The sequence below is a fragment of the Chiloscyllium plagiosum genome, unplaced genomic scaffold (assembly GCF_037043375.1).
Source record: "Chiloscyllium plagiosum isolate Xiang-an unplaced genomic scaffold, Cpla_swu_hap1 HiC_scaffold_16, whole genome shotgun sequence".
NCBI classification, from domain to species: Eukaryota; Metazoa; Chordata; class Chondrichthyes; order Orectolobiformes; family Hemiscylliidae; genus Chiloscyllium; species Chiloscyllium plagiosum.
In genome coordinates, this window is record NW_028270154.1 from 36,475,881 (window position 1) to 36,496,920 (window position 21,040).

A 21,040-nucleotide genomic window follows, 5' to 3' on the forward strand; every position below is an offset into this window, starting at 1 on the left:
CTGTCAACATGGTATCTCTACGTACACTGCGGCAGTGAAAGTCAATAGACACCTCACTTGGGAGTTGAATTGAGATCCCTTCAAGTAATACTTGTCAGGACCAAAGACTAGAGAGCTCCTACATGGAGCTAAATAGTTCAGTGGAATTTATTAAAAGTTGACATAGCAAAGATCAATGGCATTATGGAACTAAATTTTGCAGTCAAGTCACCAACTAATGAGTTCTATTAGAATATTGAATTAAGATTAAAATTGAATTTATTGTTTCACTGGAAATTGAACACAAAGCATTGAGCCCATGTATTTTTGTTGATATGGTAGTCTTTCATCTGACAATTTCTCAAGGATGGAGAAATGTGGATACAAATTTCTGTGACAATTTGGAGGAGTAGGGATGGAAGTGAGTAAATGCAATGTAAATATAAATATATGGTTTGGTGATGGATTATAATCGGGGCAATGAAGTACAGTTCAGCATCAACAAAAAACATCTGGACAATGTACAGTGTGTTCAACCTGAGCAGCAACTGGGAGTTAAGTTTCAGATTCAGGATTTCAGTCAAAAGCCAAACAACGTGACTTTCATCTTGACAATTAGGCTGAAGGTAATTCCAGGTGGCTGGTATTGTACTGCATGGACTGAGCAACAGAACAGTATTGGAAGATCTATGGAATTAAAGTGGTTGACATCCTTCCATTTATGAGAGATGATCAGAATGCAGTCTCAGAATCTTGGTGAGGTCAGATGAAATCTTCCACTACATTTTTTTAACAAATTGAACAAGCTGATTTTGGAAAGGCAAAGTCTTCCACAAGTAGCCCACATGAAATTATCCCTTGCCAATGATGCAGAATGACCTCTGCTGCCATTTTGCTTGCCGGGCTGGAGTCTTCCCTAGTGTTTCAGAAACCACGTGTTGGGGTGTTGTCAAACTTCTGTCCATAGCTGACTGAATAGTCTGCGCAGTATTTGGAGAAACAACTCATGGAGTATCACACTTTGCATTCAATCTGAGACACTGAATCTAGCTGAAAGAAAGGAGCTGCCAAATCTGGGCTGGAAATTGTTCCAGGACAAGCCAGAAGGTACTTTCTCAAAAGATCACCAGTCACCACTGAACTGAAAAGTTTTTAACTATTCCTAAGCTGGACCCTCAAGGCAATGTTTTCACTTTGGCCCAAAGCTTGCACCTGGTGGATGGACACCAGGGCAAGACTACATGTTACCTATCGCATCTTTAGTAAGGTGGGGGAGGGGCAACATTCCACTAAGATCCCCTGCAGGTTAATCTAGGTTTATAGATTGCCTACTTACTGTGAGTCATCCTGAGGAGACATGACATGGACCTTAATGATGCATAGGGTGGGGTGTTGATAGTACAGATTTACACAATGGGATCACTCTTTGCAGTAAGCTATCCAGCGGATGGATTATGTGACTGCATTTCAAGCATAGCATCACACTGTAGTAAACCACTGAGACACGGGAGTTGAGGTGGTAGAGACTTAAAGTGGAATGTCATCATGACCCCATTCTTGCGCATATGCTTTCTGAAAAGTAGTATGTAAATCAGAAAGGGAAGGTATGCAAGGATGAAATGTTGGGGAACATTGAGGATAATCAAGAAAGGTCATGTGAAGATAAATATGGAGACAACTAGGAATAGAATTCTGTCGGAGTGAAACACAGAAAATTGAGCAAAGTGTAAGGATTGTGTCTTTTAGTTTTGTATTTTTAATTGTGGGAATATAATTGTTTTAAAAACCAAGGATTGCTAAATGGCTTGCAAACAAATCATCTGATATCCTTACTGTGCACACTGTTTGAATAGCTGTTGGCTACAGCTGTGTTTGTAGATGAATTGAAGCCATCCAAGTTGTACAAAGGTGGGGTTTTGGTTAACAACCAAAAGCTGATTGGTTATGAAGAAGTGACCAGTTAGCAATGACAATGGCATTCTGCCTGCCAACAACGATGTGATTGGTTCTCAAATCTGTGGCCGACGTCCTTCTAAAGAAAGTTCATTGAACATAAACTTAACTTTGCTTTATTCCACAGTTGCTGGCAGACCTGCTGAGTTCTTCCAACAATTTCTGTTTGAGTTTCTGGTTTCCGGCATTTGCAGTTCTTTGGCTTTTTTTAAAGTGCATCTGGCAAGCCAATGGAAGCACTTGGAGAAAAACACCTGAGATGCGGCAGTCTGACAAGAATTATAAGACATATCTCGACAGATCATATGAACAATGACTACTGAACTGCTTTCATAACGTTCTCTCCATCCATAACATTCATATTTTATTTTTTCCCTGTCTCTGTCCATTTGTCTATGTGCTTGTAGAGTTTCTGAGGGGATTACAGTTTTAATTTGTAGAGCTATGTGCTGATGATTCACTGTTTACTTGTAGCTAGAATCTAATTCCTTGTAAAAAATATTTTTTTTTGTTAATTACAGAAATCTGGTCTGTGCTTTCTGTGAGCCTGTGCTTACAAAGCAGATAAACTGGAGAACAGTGGGACTTGATTTCCACAGTGCTACCCTAGTGTGTTGTGACAAATGAGTAAGGGCGAAGGGACCAACATTATAAGGTTTAAAAATAGTTGAAGAGAAGGAAGGATAATACATTACTTTCACAGTCAAGGAGTATGTCATTTAATATTATAACCAGGACAGCCTTGGTGCTGTGCACAAAATGGGAATCGCACTGATTCACTTGAACAGAGGGTGTGTTACAACAGAGTTGGGTGGCAAAATGAGAAGGGAAGGAAGAGCTTATCAATTACAAGAAAATGACATAATATCAAACGCTTCATGTTTTCCACAGTCAACATTGCCAAATAAATGGTTTGGGAAGCTTAAAAGGTATTAAGTACAAACCAAACTTAATCTAACAGAACTTTGGTCTGAAAATTCAATATTTCTTCCTTTGTTCTGTTGCTATGTTGATGCAGTGAAAATGTTGACACAATATTTGTAGAACATACTTTGCTTGCTGATGCTATGATAGCCCTTGCACATCTCAGTTAACCTTTGGCCTGACTTAAAAGCTTAGTCTGGAAGAGCTTTGGATGTGCCTAGCTTCCTTTAGAAAAATAAATTTTTACCTTGAGGCAAGGAAAGAGGAAAAGCACACGTAAGACTGTGGTCTTTTTACACACCACACAGCTCAATTATCTGTTAGCATTGTTTTCTTAGGTCATTCATTGCACTGGAAGCCCGGCCAGCCTGAGGTGACAGATGCACAACACGAAGGTATGTACCTGCCTTATAAATCATTTAGAGTGATTACAAGGGTTTACAGTTAATCTACTTTTGTTTGCTAAATTGTAGCTGATTGTGAAGTGTCATTGTGAATTACATCAAGGGCATAAATTACACTGTTGATGGATTCTTTTACAATTTGTTGCATTATTGAGTAGAAAATGCAATGGGGATAGATTTAAGTAGGGGCAAGACCACAGATTTTTTTTTGCTGGGGTTGAAATTGGAAAGAGTTTAACAAAATCATGGGGATGTGAGTGGGGAAGGATATCTGGAGATGATACTAGTTACAATTGATGGCGTGGTGGGGAGGAATTCGGCCATATAGACATTAATCCGTCATACAGATATTACCTTACTGAATCTGAAGAAAACACACTGTACCTTTTAATACACAAACAGTGCTGTAAGTGCAATGATCTCACGGACCCTGCCCTTTCTAACTTTATTTTCCTTATTGATTTCCTGAGAACAAGCAAAATCTGTCTCCACAGGTTATAGTTAAAAATAGTATCAAACTGAAAGCTTGTGAAAGTCTTTACTGTCTGACCATCTGCTAAGGTTGGACTAGTTCCCTAGAGGTTGTTCTGCGATAGTGCGTGTTTCATCAGCGTGAATTGGCTATAACACAACTGGTGAATTGTAGACGTTGTTTGTATAACACAAACTTTCTACTGAACGGGTATAGTGATTGTCTGTTAGCCATCTTCTACAGCGCAATTTTCTATCTCAGTTTCCATAGCACAATTTTCTATAGAGCAAGGTTGCAGAGGAACATTACTGTTGCGTTATAGCAGAATGACCTGTACAGACGCGCTGTTGAAGCTAGAAGTGAGCAGATTGGAGGTGAATTGCTGTTGAGTTTTAGATAACATAAATGTTACTTCACTTCAAACCTCAACACCACCCTCCTAATCTTGAAGGTCAGAAATTCTCTGAATTTTGTTTCAGCACTCTGTTTTGGATCTGTGGTGAAGACATCACTATCCTGAAAGGTTAACAACAACATTAGTAAGATATTAAACAAAATGTTCAGAAGGATTTTTTAAAATTAGATGATACAGAGGTATCCTTTACAAATGAGATTTTTCAGATCAGCCAGGATAATTAAATTAAATCCAGATGCCACAGTATATTTGCAGGAGACTACTCCAGGATAATTAAAACAAATCCAGATGCTGGAGTATATTTTGCAGATGAGCATTCTAGGATAATTAAAGAAGTCGTAGAGCTTGTTCAAACAGGCAGATGGGTTGTAAAAATAGAGGTAATATCATTGCCTTAATTAAGTTAAAAAACTACCAATTTTCTCTTTGAAAACATTCATTAAGAACAAGCTGATGCCTCATATTTCGAAAGAAAATAATAGTTTAGTGTCTTCTCAATTATTCATTTTGAAATTCTGTTTGATTTTATTAAATAGTCCCATCTCTTTAACTTTTGAATTATAAATTTTTCCAACGCCTTAACACTAAAGAATTCAAACAGTCTGGCTCAACAGGTGTGGGGAAAGTGCAAGGAGAGATGATAGATGAGGATAGCAGCTGGAGAGAGGGAAGCTAACAAAGGGGTGTGTGAGGACCAACTCCAGCACATTGTGTTTCTAGCATTTGCAAAATAATTTTACTTCAAAAACAAAACTGATACAAGGTCAGAAATTATACTCAAGAATTGTTTTTCTTCTGTTATCCAGTTTACTCTTGCTGTCATCAAGATAGTAAGGAGGGGAAATATTATCAGGTGAGCAGTGTTACTTTTTGCTGAATCTTCTCAATTTGACTCTTCAACCTTTTAATATAATTTTATATGTGCCATGTTTTGGAACCAACAGTCCAACCAAATAGGTACCAGATGATTTGCTGTCCATTTTATTGTGTGTAAAAACAATGAGAGAGCATTGCATGTATTCTGTGTTGCAGATTTATTCAAAGTGATGCCACCATGCTGCCATACTCCGAATGATCGAATCTTCACCATGGTAAAGGATTTTCATTATATTTATTGGCCGTTGGTCTAGTTTGAAAGACATAATGTTACTTATGTCATGTTATGTTATACCTGTGATGCTGATAGCAACCATGACTCCTTCCCTTGGCAGTAATCTATACTGCAACCTTTGCATGAAAGGGAGATTGGACAGTTAGCTCTTTGCAGAATAAGGATATTCTTTTCACTCATTACTGATGATGTTGCTTTGAATGAGTATTGATCCAGACATGAAGAATGCCTTGATGAAGCCACCAGGATCTTGCACCATCCGATCATTGAAATCATAGAATCCCTACAGTGTGGAAGCATCAAGTTCACATCAACCCTCTGAAGAGCATCCCACCCAGACCCACCCCATCCCCGTTTCCCTACATTTCCCATGGCTAATCCATCTAGCCTGCACATCCCTAGACACTATGGGGCAATTTAGCATGCTAATCCACCTAGCCTGCACATAATTTGACTGTGGGAGAAAATCGCAGGCATGTGCAAACTCCACCTAGACAGTTGCCTGAGTGTAGAATCAAACGAGGATCTCTGGCACTGTGAAGCAGCAGTGCTAAACACTGTGCTACCACGTTACCTCTAAATATCAAACTAAATATTTTGGTAGATCAGATAGTTGTTGCAGGTGGTGCCCTGCTACTTGCAGTCTGTTGCCTTTTTCCATAGTTTCCCCAAAGAGTCAGTAGCATGGAGCAGCTGGAAAATGATACAGTAGGACAATCATTAGCTGAGCCAGAAGACACAGTTGATGTTACATGGCTTAAAACTGGGAGGACTGGTTGCTTAATATTCAAAACATAGTGTTCATAAAAAGACAGGAAAAGATAAAAGGGAAGTACAATGTCAGTACTAAATGGAAAGACATTAGTGGTGAATAGGGATTTAATGTCACTGGAAAAGAAATCCAGGGGTTTCAACTATTGCTCTGAGGATGTGTTTCAAATGTTACTGTTGAAGCTGATGAAATTTCTATAGGTATTGAAAGCTTGCCTCAGTCACAGGGACTATAAAACTATAATTGGTTTTCAAAAAAAAAAACCATCTGGCTCATTGAAGTCCTTTCTTGAAGGAAATCTGCTGGCCTATAAGTGACTCCAGATCTACAGCAACATGGTTGACTCTTAAACAATCAAAAACAGAAAGTGCTGATAGCAACTGGGAGAGGAAAACAGAGTTAGAAAAACAACTCCTACCATGTTCTTTACATAGCTCCACATCCTCAGATCCTGGTCTGTGTGGGTTGCTCTCAGCACAGCCAACCCACTTTCAACTATTCACAGTTCCCATGATGGCCTATTCAGCTTTACTTCTTTCCCAGCTTATTCTCAGCAATCCCTTTGTCTGCTTCCTTTTTTTCTCTTGCTCTGTCTGGGAACCGTTTCCATCTATCCATCTCACTCCTTCTCCCCACCACCCCCATCATTACCAAAGTACCTCTACACTGGGAGATGAAAAGCAGACTGGGTGACAGTTTTGCTGAATTACTATGCTCTATCCATAAAAATGACCTTGAACTTCCAGTTGCCTACCACTATGTTGCCATGCCAACACTTCTGTCTCAGGCTGCTGTTACACTCCAGTAAAGCTCAATTCAAGCTAAAGGAACAACACCTCATCTTCTGCCTAGGTACAGCCTTCAGGACTCAATATTTGCTCAGATTGGGAAAAAAGTTTAACAACTTCAGAACATTAACACCCGCTTCTATGTTTGTTACTCTCCTCCCACACCCTTAACTCCTGTATGTATGGGTTGCTCCCACCACAGCCAACCCAATTTCAACTATTTTCACTTCTCATTAACACCCTAGTCAGTATTTATCTGTCTGACATTTTAGTATCAGCTATCTCTTTGCCAATCCCGTTTTTCTCTCTCTGTCCTTAAGGCACTCTCTCCATGTACTCCATTCACAGCTCCTACCCTATCATGAGCATAAATATCATGTTTTTCCCAAAATAACCCTATTTTTCTCTCTCTACACATGCTACCAGACCTATTGGGTTTCACCAACCTTTTCAGTTTTTTGCTTCTGTTTTCTAGCACAAGCAGTTATTTAGTTTTAGTACTATTCCACTTCATATCTATTGTCCTATCCCTTCATTTAAATTACAAACTTATTTTATCTAGGTCAGCTTATTTATGCTTAAAATAGTAGTCTCGAATCCACTGAATTATGATTGTTGCTATCAAGGGCATCTACATTATAAGGTCATTAATTAGTCCTAATTTATTGTACAATACTAGGTCTAGTATAGCCTATTTTCTGGTTGCCTCCAAAATGTGCTATTCCAAGAAACTAATCCCACAAAATGTTATGAACTCCTTTGCCAATGTGCCTTTTCCAGTTTATATGTAATTTAAAATTCCCTATGATTAGCTCTGCACCTTTCTCAACAATTCCCATTATATATTATTTTATATTCTATCCTACCATGTGACTGTTATTAAGAATCATGTACACAATTCCCATAAGCGATATCCTACTTTTATAATTGGGTATTTCGATCAAATTGCTTCTACATCCTGGTTTCTTGAACTTAGGATATACTTCTCTCTGGTGTTAATAGCATAATTAATTAATGGAGCCACCGAGTTTCCTATCCTTCCTAAATAACATGTGGTCTTCAATATATAGATTCCAATCGATGTCAACCTGCAGCCCTGGCCCTGTAATGGCTTTCAGATAGTGCAAATAGAAATAAGGTAATGCAGTTAGTTCATCTGCTTTGTTTTGAATACTAAATGCATTCAGGTTTAGAGCCTTTAGTTTTAAAACAAAAAACTGCAGGTGCTGGAAATCTGTAAAAACAGGAGTTGCTGGAGAAATTCTGCGGGTCTGGTAGCATCTGTGGAAGGAAAGCAATGTTACCCTTGTCCAGTGAGCCTTGTTCAGAACCAGAACTGAAAACATGTTACTAGACCTGAAACATTAACTCTGCTTTCTCTCCACTGATGCTGCCAGGCCTGCTGCGTTTCTCCAACTATTTCTGTTTTTGTTTGAGCCTTAGTTTTGTTGTTTTGTTATTTTTTAAATTTCTATTTTTACCTGTTGATTTAAATTTAGATGTAGATTCTTCTTGTCATGTTCTACTTATTATTTCCCACAATAATAATTTTCTGTCTCGACTCTTTTATTTACCATATAGAGTCATAGAGTCATAGAGATATACAGCATGGAAACAGACCCTTTGGTCCAACCCGTCCATGCTGACCAGATATCCCAACCCAATCTAGTCCCACCTGCCAGCACCCGGCCCATATCCCTTCAAACCCTTCCTATTCATATTTCCATCCAAATGCCTTTTAAATGTTGCAATTGTACCAGCCTCCACCACTTCCTCTGGCAGCTCATTCCGTACACCCACCTCTTCCCAGAAATGATCCCTTATCCCATTGTTTACTTTAAAATCCTCTCTACTTTCCTGGTTATGATGTTCACTAGAAAACTGGCACCTGGAAACAGTATGTATGTTTGCATCAGTCAGTAGATCAGTACTTAAACTGCAGAAATTTCAAATCAGCGCCAAATAAATGCAAAAGTTTAAAGAATTTGTTTTTGAGAAGGTGATTATAACCCTGCCTGCCCATTTGAAAATAGATTAAGTAGCAGCTGCAATTTTAATGCTTTCCTATTCCCTGGAAATTCATCCTTGTTATCCTGACACTATTTTTTTACTCAGGCTGTCTTTCCTACCTACAGCAGGTGGGGCCTTTTCACATATAGACTGGGAGGTCCAAGGATATCATTATTCCTTCTTTAAAATTTCAATTCTGGGTCCGAATATATGTGTAATTTTCCCAGCAGAATGAAGAGAATTAAAATATGCTACAAACATAAAGAGACACAAACAGCTGAGTTATCCTCACAGCGTCAGGGACCTGGGTTCAATTCTATCCTCAGGTGACTGTCTGTGTGGAGTTGTACATTCTCCCTATGTCTGTGTGGGTTTCCACTGGGTTCTCCAAAGGTTAGGTGGATCAGCCGTGCTAAATTGCCCATACTCTCCAGGGATGTGCAGGTTAGTGGATTAGCCATAGGAAATGCAGGGTTACAGGGATTGGGAGGGGGGTAAGTCTGGGTGGGATGCTCTTTGATGGGTCAGTTTGCTCTCGCTGGGCCAAATGGCCTGCATCCACACTGTAGGGATTCTATGATTTGCTTTTCTTTGTGGGGTCATGAGATGCAGGAGTTCTCCAAGTTACACATGAAACATTGTAGCCTCAACTGCTGTTGGTTTTCCTAATGCCCCTTGTGAGATTCTCTGGAAGCCCATTGTCTCAACCTACCAACATGCCAACATGCATTAACTGCAATCCAGTTTTCCAAACTGGTATCTTCTATGCAACAACATAAAGGTTTGCAGGGTGCTAGTAATGTCTGGGAGTTAAAATACCCCAGACTGTTTTATGATGGACTGAGTAATTTCCAATTTGTTTTGTCACCAATTTAAAACCCATGCACAGTTAAAATCAGGGCCAATTTTAGCTTGCTATGAAAATTACATGTGTGCTTATTGTGTTGTAATATATATTTTTCAGCCATATAAATAAATAGACATGGGCGATTTAAATATTAGAAGATCCTTAGAAAATGTTATACCTGGGAGTACTTGGTCGGAATTGTAGACATTTTTTAACATGTAAGTAATTCATATTATTTCTAACCTGGGTCCACTTAGCACTGACTAAGAGAAGTAGAAAAATACAGCACGTTCAGCAATTATACAACTTAATAAACTCTAAAATAAAAGGTACTGTTGACTGATTTGAACAATTTGAACAGAAATGCACAAGAGTCTGCTAATCAGATTCTGTGGTTTTCCTTTGAAGCTAACTGGCAGAGATTTAAATTCTCTTTTTCTGTGTTCAAATATCATAATTAGAAAATACTGCATTATTCTTTATTCACTACTGCCCTTTCCAAGTCTTTCTGTTTTCAATGTGGTGGCTAATATCCCAGTCTTTTTAAACCAATTTGAGTGATTCTTACATTCAAGGATTAAGAGACAGATGGTAAGAATGTGAATGGACACTTTCAGACTCGACTTCCTTGATGAAGTGCAAAGGAAAGCACTCAATTAAATATTTTCTTATGAACAGTAACCAATAACACCACCTCTTTCATTTTGGCATTTTAAAAAATCTTCCAGATCCTGCTAAGATTTCTCCTGGCAGCAAATGTCTTTTAGGATTTCCCATTAATTTCTTTGGTGTTTCTCCATGTCCTTTTTATTTGCATTCACTGGAGTGAAAACACACCACGAGGAGTGAAATTAAGAAGTAGTTTAAGGAGCACAAATTCTCCCAAAATAATTGAAGTTGCTGGTTCTCATTTATCCATTCATGCCACTTCAAAAGTTGCAATTCATGACAGTTTTGATCAAAGTCTAGGTAACACATAAAACGTATATGGCTTGCCTGTAATGAGAAGAAAAAACAAAAATGGGAAAACACAGCAAGCAGGCAGTATCTGTGGAGAGAAGAAGGGTGTGGTGGCATGAGTCTCACTTGTTGGCTGGATAGCCAGTGACAGTCCCACTTTGAAAGAAGGCCCACTGTGAGGATGATGTCAGTTTACCTCTGGAATTGAGGCACCAAGGGCTGAAGTCCCATTCATTTAAATGTTTTAGCTCAACGATTTTTGATCAGAACATCAGATCATGTCCAGTCTATTTGCTTTTAAAATTGCTACAGCTGATCAATGGGACCCCAGAGAAGACTTCTACTCAATTACCCATCCACTTTTTCTCCTAAATGGACTTACTGCCTAACAATAGTTAGGCAATATTAGTGAAAGGAATATATTCGAACAAGATATCCGGGAATTTTCTCTAATGGCAAATCCAAATTGTAGTAGTATGTTTTTAATACACATGCTGACCATTCTGTGACTTTCTTTGAATTTTAGGAAAGCCTAATATTGAAATTTATTTCCTTGAATCATTTATTCTTTGAAACCATGAACTTCCTCCTAAACTGAAATACTATTTAGCATTTGGCACAAATCTTAATTAATATAACAAAAGGGTTTGTAAGAGCTTATTTCTTAGAAAGCCAAGTGAATATTATGTTATCTCACCAAATAATAAATTAATAAGAAGCAATAAAACCGTCTTTTTATTTAATTGGCAGGTCTTACCAGTAGTGTTCATTTTAATTCACTAACTTATATTCAAAAACGTATAAGAATTTATGGAACTGGTCTTGTTACAAGCATTCATGCCATGTTCATATAGAATCATTAAATAGTAGGGTACGAAAGCAGGCAGTTCAACCCATCATAGCTTTGGGTTTTTCAAATAGAAATCCTTTTATCCCATCCTGCCTCTCATTTCCCATAAATATGTAATTCCCTTTCCTTCAGTTATTTATTTAATTCTATTTTTAAAGTTTCTAATCAATGTACTTCAGCACCCTGTTAGGCAGTCTAATCCATATCATAAAAATGCACTTTACTCATGTTGAATTATTTTACCTTAAATCTCTGCCTCTAGTTAGGGAACCTTCAGACTGTGAAAAAGTCATTTATAACAATGATCTGGATACACTGGTTTCCAAGGAGGCTTGTGACTTCAGTTAAGTTCCTGGCAGAACTCTATAGTGTTGATAGATGGGATGTTTATACTGCTGAATTTGAAGCAGAAAGCTATTAGTTTAGCTGTTGAATTTAGTTTGAAAGAATCAGGATTTCAATTCAGAACGTAAAGCATTTTTTTCCAGCAGGTGAATCAAGCTTTGAGCAACTCGTCACCCCATATGATGTGTTTTATTTTGTAGACTGTCCAAGCCAAAAGAGTTTTAATAGAAATTTTCAATTATTAAAACTGAAGAATGTTTATGTCATCAGGAAAATGTATCCGAGTAGACCAGAAAAAGAATCAAAAAGCTGCCTCCTGCATTTCAAGTAAAATAAATTGAGAGGAATCAATTAAATTAAAACTTCAGGAGTTGAGTGTCAGTAAAATATCTCTGCAATTGAGTATCTGTAAAAAGATAATTTTAGGAAATAGGTTAAAAGTTTGTTTTATTGTTCATGTTATAAGATTTTTCTAACTGCAGTATATAACTTTGAATTTCACGGAAAACTAGCTATATCAGTTTTGGGGAGATTCATGGAGGATTTCTCTTCATTAGCTCTAATGAGTTTTTGCATGCAGTTTTATGGTGGTCACCTCATTACACAGTATGGAGAAAGTGAGGAATGAAGAAGGGCTTATGCCCGAAACGTCAATTCTCCTGCTCCTTAGATGCTGCCTGACCTGCTGCGCTTTTCCAGCAACACATTTTTCAGCTCATTACACAGTATGCACTGTGACTGTCTGGTGGCCCATTGACACTGTCATGTTCTCACCAATGGTACAAGTACTCGACACTACCAGGACATTCCAGATTCCCTTTTCCAGTGCTGTGTTTAAATCCAAGCTATCATCAACTCAAGTACTGTCAGTTAGGAAATGTCCTTCACAATTTCAGTGTTTAGAAGTCTTTTCCCAGAAATGGCAAATAAAGGCAGGTTAATACCACCGTATGCTGACAGAGACCTGGAGATCCTGATGGATGGTGTGATGAAGAAGAAGGACATGCTCTTTTTGCTGCAGACAGCTAGAGGATACCATAGCACCAGACCCCACCAGCCTGGACCCAAGTGTTCACCCAGGTCAATGAAGTATCTACAGCCTGGAGTTTAAGATGTTCTACCTTGTGGAGTATAAGCGCCACCATCTCCTCTCTGCAACCACACATTCCCTCCAACTCTGCAACTGCACCCATCTCTCACCAAGGTTCATGGGCCACCACTCTCTTTATTGCCTCCAGCATCTTCCCTCTCTCAATCATACTCATCCCAGACCCTCCACACCAGTAACCCTGCATGCCCACTGCATTGCCCATTTAATCACCCAGGTCACCTCACCATCTGTCCTCCACCTGCATGTGCACTAACAACTGTACCAGCTGTTTGCATTTCATATAATCTCTCCTTTTCTATCATTCCTAGGATAAACATCCTGCAATTCAGACTGCGAGAGCCACGAGAGATGGTGAAGCGTGTATGTCCTATGAAGAGATAACACTTGCCCTAGCAGAAGAGTAACATGTTTGCTCACGAGGGGATGCCAAGACCTTCAATTAAGACTCATTGTGAAGTGTTACGGTACTCTCCCATTGGTAGCACTTAACATGTCCAAAAATCCAACCATATTTCACAACGCATCCACTGTCTTGTGTCCTGTAAGCAAAACAGCTCAATGAAGAGAGAAGTCCTTCCAAACCTCATCTCCTTCTCCACCTCTGAGGAAAATACCACAGATCCTTCCGAGGATGCACTGGCCAGGCTGTGTCCTATACCTGGAGCAGCCTTCTGTCAGCTAAAACACAGACAGACTGCTAACTTGGCCAAACAACAAGCGATGCTGGTTACATTAGCCGAGTAAAACTTGGAAATCACAAAACCTACGCACCAGATACAATGCAAGCATGGTAGCCAGGTGCTAATGACATTAGCATAATATAAAAAGCACAATTATCTTGGTCACACATGCCCCAACAACTTATCCATGAAACAAAGGACAGCCCAGACACAAAGGCACTGAGTCCTATTGCACAGAGGAACTAACAGTAGATGGCATCTAAATGTTTGGCTCTTGTTTCAAACTGTTACGTATATTTCCCTGACTGCCCATAACTATAGAATGTTCCAAAAGGCCATCCGAAAATAGCATGGCAAGAGGGAGACCAGTTGACCATCCAGAGGGACAAGAAGAAAGCAGCTTTGTAGAGCCAGAGACAGAGCCACAGAGAGCATGCAACTGTAGATCTACAAGAGAGTTGGGAACTATTGCAACCTTAAGCAACCAAATAAGATTAGGGACAGTATGTTTAGTATTAACATTTATTGTAATTTTGTTCCTAATAAAGTGGGACTGTTTTGATTTGGTACTAGCTTGTGTTCTTCTTGATTTGACTGCTTTGGTATTGTGGGACACGTGGGAAAATTCATTTATAACATTCTGGTCAGAGTTGTCTGACCTGTTTAAGAAGGAACCAATGACAACGTATCCTCCCCCAGCTCAGATGGTGACACTTCGGTAGGTACATTCTTTCAGCATTTCACTGCCATGTCTTTGCAGCTTGTCAAGGAAGAAATGCCCAGGTCATTGACACTCAGATGATTGCTAGAGTCCAGGCATCTGCTCAACTCCAGAGCAGGAGAGGTCCCCATTGTGTCAGCCATTAATAGCTTCATTTAAAACCACGAGCAGACAAAGGAGAAGCAGGCAAGTTTTTTGGAGGCAATGAGCAAACTGACTTGAAGTTTGGAGGACTGCAACCAATACTATCTGTACCTTGTGCCTCTGGTATGCAAGTGTATGGTTGTCTCTGTGGACAGGTAGACAGCTGCCATGGACATAAAGGTTCAGCATACCCAGTATCTGCCTGCTATATGCACAGCCCTGCACACTAATTATCTAATCACTTGTGTTCAGCAATGGCACTGACAGGAGGATGAGGGACACTGACATTATTCCAGATGCCCCTTGCTTATAAGGAGATGAGATGGTATCAGTAAGCACCACCACATGCAGGCCAGCAGAAGCTGCACAGCCACTGGAGGTTGATGCTGGTCTTGGGCTTCCAGACCATCCGTTCATGTCACACCTTCGGTGCAGTAGCCACAGAGATGATCATAGCTTCTGTGCCTGAATCCACAAGGGACTGTGCCAATGAGTCTATGTTGGCAATATCAGAAACAAAGCAGCTCCTCAGTCATGTGATCATTCAGCAGTCATAGCAAACACAAATAACATTTGAACATGATCACTCAAACACCCCAATTAGGAGATCAGTGGTATGCCTCTACACAAACATTGTACTTTGTTGTCCTGAATGAGGCATTTTTTTCTGCAAACCCTTTTATACATATGCAGTGGGAGATTCTATGTGTGACAACAATAATGAGAACCCCTCTCCTGATCCCCAACACACACAGTACTCAAGAAAGTCATTATTGCATATGGCGTGATCATTTTACAGTCCAAGGTATGAAGTGAGCCACTCTTGCACCTTATATTGGTTATGGAACATGGAAGATGATTACAAATTTGGCAATGGGAGTGAATCTTTCCAGTCCACATCCCATTAATAGGATTGATTTGTAACATTGTAATAAGATTGCTTGTGACCAGGATTTTTAGACAAAAGAGTAGGTCAGTGTTCAAGGTTCACAAACAGTATTTTATGCTAACAGATGTCTTCTACTTGTACTGTCTGGGTGTCTGTTTGATGCTATTGCCCTTTGAAGAGCATCACAGAAAGGTGGATCCTCCTTCCTCAGAGAAAATACAACAACACCAATTCTGGGTGTGATGGTGGTCATTTGCAATCTCATTGCATATTTGTGATTTGGACAAGGACATAGATAGTGCTTTGAGAAGTGAGGTACAGATTCAGCCTTGCAATCCACGTAACCCCACAAATCTTCATGTCCTTTCTTTCTTATCCTCTCGTTGTCTTTGAACTTCCATACTTTCCCAACTATACTGTTTGTTTAACGGAAATAAATTTAAATGAAATAACTGAAGAATCATCCAGTGAAGCTTTGTGGGTGGAGCTAAGAAATAAGAAGGGGATGGTGATGTTACTGGGGTTGTACTTATAGGCTCCCAAATTGTCAACGGAAATTAGAGGAACAAATATGCAGGGAGTTTGGGGAGACTTTCAGGAGCAATTGGATTGTCATAGTTGGGGATTTTAATTTTCCTAATATAGACTGGGACTGCCAATTTGTGAAGGGCTTTGGTGGGGTAGAATTTGTTAAGAACGTTCAGGAAAGTTACCTCAAGCAATAGATAGAGGGAAGGGGAAAAACTCGACCTACTCTTGGGAAACAAGGTAGGACAGTTGACGGAGGTGACACTGAGGGTGCACTTTAGGACCAGTGACCATAGTTCTAGACATTTTTAAATAGTTGTGGAGAGGGACAAACCTGGTCCACACCTTCAAGTTCTAAATTGGGGCAACATAAATTTTGATAGAATTAGACAGGAGCTTGCAGGGTTTCATTGGAGTGGTTTGTTTGCAGGCAAAGGGACCTCTGGCAAGTGGGTGGCTTTTAAAAGTGAGATAGCTGGAGTTCAAGGTCCATGTGTTCCTGCGAGGGTGAAAGGCAAGGTTTACAGGAATAGAGAACCCTGGATGACAAGATATTGAGGCTTTGATCAGCAAAAATAAAGGAGTCTTAGCTCAGGTATAAGCAGCTGGGATCAAGGGAATCCCTGGAGGTATACAAGCAATACAGGAGTTTACTGAAGAAGAAAATCAGCAGGGCAAAAAGGGAGCATGAGATAGCCATGGCTGAGAAGATTAGGATGAATCCAAAGAGGTTCTTTAAGTATATTAAAGGAAAAAGAATAACTAGAGAGAGAATAGGCCCCTCGAGGACCAAAGAGGACATGTGTTTGTAGAACTGTAAGGAGATGGCTGAGGTCCTCAATGAATATTTCTCCTTGATGTTTATCATGGAAAAAAAACTTGAAGACTTGGGAACTTAGGGAAGTTAGTGGTGATATCTTGGGGACAGTCCATATCACAGTAGAGGAGGTGTTGGATATACTAGAATGTATGAAGATGGACAAATCTTCTCAACCTGAACAAATATATCCAAGAACGCCGCAAGTGGTTAGAGAAAATATTGCAGGGGTCCTGACTGATATTTTTGCATCATCCTTAGCCACAGATGAGGCCCCAGAAGTCTGGAGGGTAGAGAATGTTGTGCCCTTATTCAAGAAGGGCTGCAAAGAAAAACTTGGGAAATATAGACCAGTCAGCCTAACATCTGTGGTGGGTAAGTTACTTGAGATGATTCTGTGGGATAAGATATGCATGCATTTGGAAAGACAGGGGTTTATTAGGAATAATCAGCATGGCTTTGTGTGTGGAAGATCATACCTCACTAATTGGTTAAAGTTCTTTGATTAAGTCATCAAGAAGCTTGACGATGGCAGGCCGGTAGACGTAGTCTATATGGATTTCAGTAAGGCCTTTGATAAGGTTCTACATGGTAGGATACTTTGGCAAGTTAGATCACATGGAATCCAAGGGGACTGGCAAATTCGATATACAATTGACTTGATGGTAGGAAGCAGAGGGTAATAGTGAAGGATGTTTGTTGGACTGGAGGCCTCTGACTAGTGGAGTGCCTCAGGGGTCAGTGCTGGGTCCACTGCTATTTGTCATCTATATCAATGATTTGGATGAGGATGCACAAGGCATGATTAGTAGGTTTGCAGATGACACTAAAATAGACGGTATCGTGGACAGAGAGGAAGGTTATCAGAAATTGCAGTAGGACATTGATCAGCTGGGGTAGAGGGCTGAGAAATGATAAATGGAATTTAATATAGATAAATTTGAGGTCTTGCACTTTGGAAAGTCAAATCAAGGTAGGAGTTTCACTGTGAATAGTACAGCCTTAAGAAAGGTAGGGGAACAGATGGACCTTGGAGTTGAGGTTCTCTGAAAGTGGGCTCACAAGTAAACAGGGCAGTCAAGAAGGCTTTTGGCACACAGGCCTTCATCAGTCAAGGCATTGAGTATAGAAGCTGGGAAGTTATGTTGCAGTTGTACAGGACATTGGTGAGGCTGCACTTGAAGTATTGTATTCAGTTTTGGTCACTTTGCTGTAGGAAGGAGCTTATTGAACTGGAAAGAGTGCAGAATAAATTTATAAGGATGTTGTCAGGATTCAATTGTCTGAGTTACAGGGAAAGGTTGGACAAGCTTTAGAGTTTACGAGATTGAAGGCGGATCTTATACAAATGTATGAGATCATGAGAGGCATGGATATGGTGAATGCATTCAGTCTTTTTCCTAAGATTTGAGGAATCAAAGACTAGAGGGCATCAGTTCAAGACTGGAGGAGAAAGAATAAAAGGGAACCTGAGGGGCAACTGTTTTACAAAGAGTGTTGTATACATGTGGAATGATCTGCCAGCAGAAGTGGTGAGGCAGGTGTATTAGCATCATTTAAGAGGCATTTGGACAAATATATGGGTAGGAAGGCTTTAGAAGGATGTAGGCCAAGTGCAGGGAAATGGGGTTCATGTTTCTGGACATTTTGGTCGGCATGGACCAGTTTGGACTGAAGGGCCTGTCTCCATGCTGTAGGACTCCATGACTCTATGTCTTTATGTCTGTAACTGCTAATTTCCTCATTTTATTCCCTAAATCCCAAGCAGACAGCTTTGTCACGCTAACATAGTAATGCAGTGTTGCTTCACCAAAACCAGGATCCTGGTGACCCCTTAACTTTTGGTGAACAGAACCCTTGGAATGACCATGGCTCGGAGTCCTGACTGATATGTTACGACTGATCAGTGACCAAACCATCTGACTGATCTCCATGAATCTCTCCAACTGACTTACCCCTAATCCCTGGATTTATTCAACTGAACCTGCAGGACTGACCCTGATCCCACTGCCTGGACTGTAGAGAGACCCTGACCCTGGTAGTCACAAGAAATTGATTGTGTCCAAGGTCCCTGGTCTGATCGAATGATGGTCTGGACATCGAATGATGTCTTTTATGAACTCTGCCTGTACCCACTGATGGAACTACTGGAGCACTGTATTCTAAGTGGGGGTCAGAGATGTGACTTGATAATGTGGAGAGGCTGGGTTGTGAATATCCTGCTTGGGAGTGTTGCTCATGGAACGTAACCTGAGATATTGCGGACTGCTGTTGAAGATGGAAGACCGAAGAAGCAAGTGGTGAGCTGGAGCTGTCAGGAACCCACTCTGACTGGTAGGTGGGGAATTGTTGCTGTTTAATATCTCTCTGCCATGTGGGAGAACAGGAAGCTGCTTATAAATTAGGCAAGGTGTGGTACTAATGATTGTTAATGCATGAAAATAGATCTCTCGCTATTCTCATCTCGTCTTTTATACTTTGGTTGGAAGATCAGACCATTTTTATTTGGCATTGAGAATCTCATTTTCCAATATCACTATATTTTCCAAACCAACTTTCCACTTCCCAAGTCCTTCAGGAGCCTGGAAAATTCAGCCCTTTAGTTTTCCTTTGTGTAATATTTCTGTGTTTTGTCATTAAAGAACATCTGCAGTCTTGAGCAGATATAGTCCGGTGACCCACCACTGCAGTAGCCAACTGCAAAGATTATATCAAATTTCTGTCAATCCAGGTTTTATTCTAGAATCTAAGTTGTCCAGTATTAACATGGAATTGTAACAGTACTGTATGTTAAACCTTTGTGATTTATCTGCATTAAATTCCTCTTAATCTTCTGTGGTCAAAGGAAAGATGTTCTATGAAACATAATAATTCATACCTTATTGAAAAACAATTCATGGACAGTATAGTTAGTAGAATTCTTTGGTAGTCACACACATTTAATTTTAACTTCTAGTGTGTTTGCAGTGACAAGCCAGTCTTGCAATGAAATTTATTGCCCACTTGTGAAAGAATAAAATTTGGATGCTTTTTTTTTGTGGCCAGGAATCAGTTAGTTCCTACTGCTTAATTTTCCCTCATTCTTCACAGGATATCAATGGGAAGCATGGTCATAATCCATGACCAAAACCTGTTCACCGGTGCAGATTCGAAGGTGGGCAGTTTTGCAGGGATCCTTACTATGAGGAAAGGAATGAGTTGAGGGCAAGAAATCATGAACTTTATTTGTAGATCTGGGAAGAATAAATATTAAAACTTGCCTTATTGAGCCTCATGTGGCCTAAATTCATTTCATTCCAGGGTTGGTATGGCAGCAAACCCTGCTGACATTCTCTCAATCCATCTAGTAAATATTTCAGTCAGGTCTGAATTACATTAAAAGAAACAGACCAGGTAATAATAGCTATTCCCTGGTCCTGTTTCTACCAGTATGGTTATGTTAAAATTGGTGCCACTTTATCAGTGGCTGGTGATTATTTTGATCTCTGTATGGCAAGTTCTTGATCACATCTGTGCTGCTTTAGTGTGGAGTTAACCAGACTCAAAGTTTAGCCATAGAAAAAGGGAAAACCATAATCGTTCACAACATGAAGAGACTTAAGAAAAGAAAGTAAAAATATCTTGAAGCTGGAATTGCAACAAAAAGGTAAATGCAATTATGAGAAACATTTTCCAAAGTACAATACATTTCACATTTTAAAAACAATTCTACACATATTGGTCACAAAATTGTTGACTATTTTGGTTTCGTCTCAATTGTGTGATAACGAACATGCCCATCTTCTGCTTTTTTACTGTTTCCATTATACCTGAAGTTTTTTTCTGGAAATCAAAGGGTTTAGATAAAAGCTCAACCTGTGAAAGGGAAACCTTTTTGTATAAGTTATAGATTGAGTTAAATAAAAGATTTTAAAATACTTTACAGCTTTGTTTTCTGAAGTATTATCTATGCAGGGAAATGTTTCTAATTGTAAACTTCTCTATTGGATAAATATGCAAGCATCTTGTGGTTGGCATACTATATTTACAGGGCTATGGGAAAGAACAAAGAATTGGATCTCTCGAAAAACTGGTACAGACACAATGAGGTGAATCTTACAATTTTTGGGTAAACAGCATTTCACTGAGTTTAACAAAGATTATCTCTCCACTACGATATCTCACCATATCTTACCAAACACACTTCCTCAACTACCTATTCGCCCAACTGTGCCCCTAATACCCAATTCTACTCCCAATCTGCCATCCACCAGTTCCCAGAACAGTTCACAACATAACAACTCACTGATATTCCTCTCATGCTATCTTTAAAAGGCTACT

At 39.6% G+C, this 21,040-nt stretch overlaps 1 long non-coding RNA gene across 1 annotated transcript; it reads left to right on the plus strand.

Moving 5' to 3' along the window:
• Positions 1-4,952: 4,952 nt before the first annotated feature.
• On the plus strand, positions 4,953-14,105 carry LOC122556911 (uncharacterized). The gene is made up of 3 exons (XR_006313699.2): positions 4,953-5,000; positions 5,180-5,238; positions 13,250-14,105. It is a non-coding gene; the product is annotated as an uncharacterized LOC122556911 (long non-coding RNA).
• Positions 14,106-21,040: the final 6,935 nt, after the last annotated feature.